Raw genomic sequence first — 4,357 nt, 5'->3', positions numbered from 1 at the left:
GATCCGCCGGCGCCTGCCCTCTCGTCCGCCGCCCGCGCGGCTCCAGACTCCTGGTCCAGCCGGCCGGGCACAGGACGTCGGAGCTCCGCCGGCGCCTGCCCTCTCGTCCGCCGCCCGCGCGGCTCCAGAGGCCTGATTCAGCCGGCCGGGCGCAGGGCCCCGGAGCTCCGCCCGCGCCTGCCCTCTCGTTTGCGCCCAAGATGCGCCTCCTGTGCGCATGCTCCGCGGCCACCGCGGGCGTGGCCTCGCTCACGCGAGCGTTTAAAGGGCGGCTCCAAGGGCAGGCAGGCCTGGAGGCTCCCGCAAGCGAGTACCTTCGATAGTGCCCTTTGCGTTAGCAATGCTTCTTAGAATCTAGGCAACTGGAACACCCTATAAAGGTCTTGCGTTTGAGGTCATACCCAAGCGCTGAAAAGTGAAACCGCCACCATGAGACTAAGAGGAATGAAGGCAAGTGGATTGAGATCCAGTTAAGTCCATGTCAAGCATCAAATTCGGATGAATTGTTCATGCCATTCAATATTAACGGACTTTCTCGGGGGAAAGGGATATATTGGGCTGTAGAAGGGGAATTTTGACTGAGAACGTCGTTTAAAAACAAGGTCGTTCTGTAAGGTGCTGGACACTGTTGGCCACTGGAGATACACAGATAGCTCAGCATAGCTCCTGTTACTGAACTCTCAAATAGTTACTATCTGGAACTGTGGGAAATCTTTTCCCACACGTCTCCTATTTGAAGTCTGTGAATTCAGTCAGTTCACTTAGAAAGCTCAACAGCTTGTCAGCATTAAAAATCTGAATCTTGTGACTTCACATTTTATTTGAAGTTTATTTTTGTTTGCTGAGTTATCAGTAATTGATAATTACATAATATTCTGAACTTTCCCCGCTAATTGCTGACAGTGTAGCCAGCAGCAACTCATTTTCAGACGTAGTACCCAAATGTGTTTTAACCTGTTAAGAGTAATTACTTATTGAAAACACAGTGTTATATGCAAAGACTATTTAAAACGCTTTCCTTTGGTAAGTAAGTGAAAGTCGCTCAGTTGTCTCCAACTCTTGCGACCCCATGGACTACAGAGTCCATGGAATTCCCCAGGTCAGAATACTGGAGTGGGTAACCCTTTCCTTCTCCAGGGAATCTTCCCAACCCAGGTCTCCCGCATTGCAGCCGGAGTCTTTACCAGCTGAGCCTAAGAGTACTGGAGTGGGTAGCCTGTCCGTTCTCCAGCGGATGTTCCTGACCCAGGAATCCAAGCAGTCTCCTCAATTTACAGGCGGATTATTTGCCAGCTGAGCCACCAGGGAAGCATGTGATTAATTACCTGAGAACCACATTTGTGAAGTAGGACTAAATAGTAATGGACTTCTTTTACTACATGCATATATAGTCTTTTTGCAGAGATTATGTGCCCACTGTAGTCTGGGTCTGTTCCACACAGGTAAACAATTGGATTACTTCAGAAAACATATTGGCCAATCATAGTGATGCTAGACTACTGGGTAGAGTTATTATTAATAAGTGACCTTGTTTTTGTCTTTGCTTAGACAAAGTTATGAACTGGTATTGCTTATTTTTCCCCTTCATATCAGTGTGGTCGTAGGGTGTTCTTGCCTGATCCTGTTCTATGAGATTTTTATCTCCAATAGGAAACCTGTGTCCGGCCATCTTCTGACAACACTCAAGTCCAGCCTGTGTCAGGCTAGTTCCTGAATGTCAGGGATGATTTTCTTGCTCATGAATATGTTAGCTAAATTTGCGTTTTAAATAATAACAGTATCAGTGATTGACTCTTCAAATGAATAGTGGTCTTCCATTTATTCCGATGTCCAATTATTGCTGCTGTTCTTCATAAAATAAGTTATTCTCTCTTAAAGCTGAAACAATTTGGGGTAATTGACATAATTAAAATATTCTTTAAAAAGAAACATCACTTTACAATTTGATAATGTTTATAGACTTTGATAATCTGAAAATATTTCAACAAAGTCTTTTTCTATTTGCTTTAAAAGCCATCTCTAGCAGAATTCCTGGGTAAGCATTTTCTAAACTATGCTCAAGATATTAGTACGTATGCTACCCTCCCCCACCACCTTCCTTCCAAAATAGTCTTAGTGTTAGTTGCTCAGTTGTGTCTGACTCTTTGTGGGACTTCATGGACTGTAGCCTGCTAGGCTTCTCTGTCCATGGAATTCTCCAGGCAGGAATACTGGAGTGGGTAGTCTTTCCCTTCTCTGGGGGAATCTTCTTGACCCAGGGATCGAACTGGTCTCCTGCATTGCAGACAGATTCTTTACTGTCTGAGCCAGGAGGGAAGCCCTCCAAAATACCTCTGATAAAATTTAAGGTTCAGATATGAGGTTTGTTTCCTCAAAGGACTGGGAGAGTGCAGTAAAGGCTCTGAGAAGTTAAGAAACTGAACACTTCCAACAGAGTTGTTTTACCACAGATTTCATTCCCTCATAAAACTTCACAGTTTGATAATTGTTATTATAATCAGAGCAACAGCCTGAAAATTCATTGTTGGACTGATAATCTTTAAATTTCACAATATAAATACTTACTTATGTGGTTTTTGACATAAACATTTTCTGGGGTAAACATTTGACACTCTAGTAGTCTTGCCTGGGAAATCCCATGGACTTAGCAACTAAACAACCACCACCAATTGCAAAAATCATCCTGCTGGCAAAACCACTTAACTGATGCTAGGAAAATATCAGTGCGTTCTGTGTACGATCACTTTGAATCTAAGCCAAAGGAGTGTTTTAGATTTTGTGAAATCTCTAAATGTGCTCATGGCTAATATATACATGTCAGACCCCTGAGGCCCAAACCAAAACACACACACACATTTGGCTGCAGTACAGGAGACCTGGGTTCGATCCCTGGGTCTAGAAGATCCCCTGGTGGAGGGAATGGCTACCCACTCCAGTATTCCTGCCTGGAGAATTCCACGGACAGAGGAGCCTGGTGAGATAGTCCATGAGGTTGCAAAGAGTTGGACAGGACTGAGCAACTAACACTTTCACTTTCACATATACATGTCAGACCCTGAGACCTAAAACAAAACACACACAGAGCCTTGAAGAAACACAGAAAATGAAAATAGATGTGTAGACAATAATGAAAGGATGACTTTATCCAAGTTATGCATAAAATAGGACTTAAGGAGAGAAGCGCTTATGTCACTTTGATAGGTTACAGGAAAGTGTCAGGGAGTGGGAGCATCAGAGCTAATACTTAAAAGGAGTTTGCTAAATGACAAAACTAAAGTACAGCCAGTATATAAAGATTTGGTGGTTAAGACCATGAAAACAGACATTCATGAGAATGGAGGATTTTGAGATAACAAGGTCTGAAATACTTAACTAAAGAGCCTCTTGATCAAAGTGAAAGAGGAGAGTGAAAAAGTTGGCTTAAAGCTCAACATTCAGAAAACTAAGATCATGGCATCTGGTCCCATTACTTCATGGCAAATAGATAGGGAAACAGCGGAAACAGTGACAGACTTTATTTTGGGGGGCTCCAAAATCACTGCAGATGGTGATTGCAGCCATGAAATTAAAAGACACTTATCCTTGGAAGAAAAATTATGACCAACCTAGATAGCATATTACAAAGCAGAGACATTACTTTGCCAACAAAGGTCTGTCTAGTCAAAGCTATGGTTTTTCCAGTAGTCATGTATGGATGTGAGAGTTGGACTCTAAAGAAAGCTGAGGGCTGAAGAATTGATGCTTTTGAACTGTGGTGCTGGAGGAGACTCTTGAGAGTCCCTTGGACTGCAAGGAGATCCAACCAGTCCATCCTGAAGGAAATAAGTCCTGAATATTCATTGGAAGGGCTGATGTTGAAGCTGAAACTCCAATACTTTGGCCACCTGATGTGAAGAGCTGACTCATTTGAAAAGACCCTGATGCTGGGAAAGATTGAAAGTGGGAGGAGAAGGGGACGACAGAGAATGAGATGGTTGGATGGTATCACCGACTCAATGGACATGAGTCTGAGTAAACTCTGGGAGTTGGTGATGGACAGGGAGGCCTGGTGTGCTGCAGTCCATGGGGTTGCAAAGAGTAGGACACGACTGAGCGACTGAACTGAACTGAAATATTTAAATAACTAAAAAGAAAAAGACAGGCACATATCTGTTTTCTTGAAGTTGAACCCAAAGGTTTTTTTTTTTAGCTTTTGGAGCACAAATTTTAAAAGCGTAGGCAGCTACTTAAAAACTGATATGTTGTTTTAGATTCAACTTACTGTAAAAGGGCAATAGGGAGATGTTAGGGCAGGAATAAACAAATGGAATATTCTTTTCCCTACAGACTTGAGGACAGGAATCATGTTCATTATCGT

Source organism: Cervus elaphus, chromosome 3 (assembly GCF_910594005.1).
Source record: "Cervus elaphus chromosome 3, mCerEla1.1, whole genome shotgun sequence".
Classification (NCBI taxonomy): Eukaryota; Metazoa; Chordata; class Mammalia; order Artiodactyla; family Cervidae; genus Cervus; species Cervus elaphus.
This window is presented reverse-complemented; position numbering follows the sequence as displayed.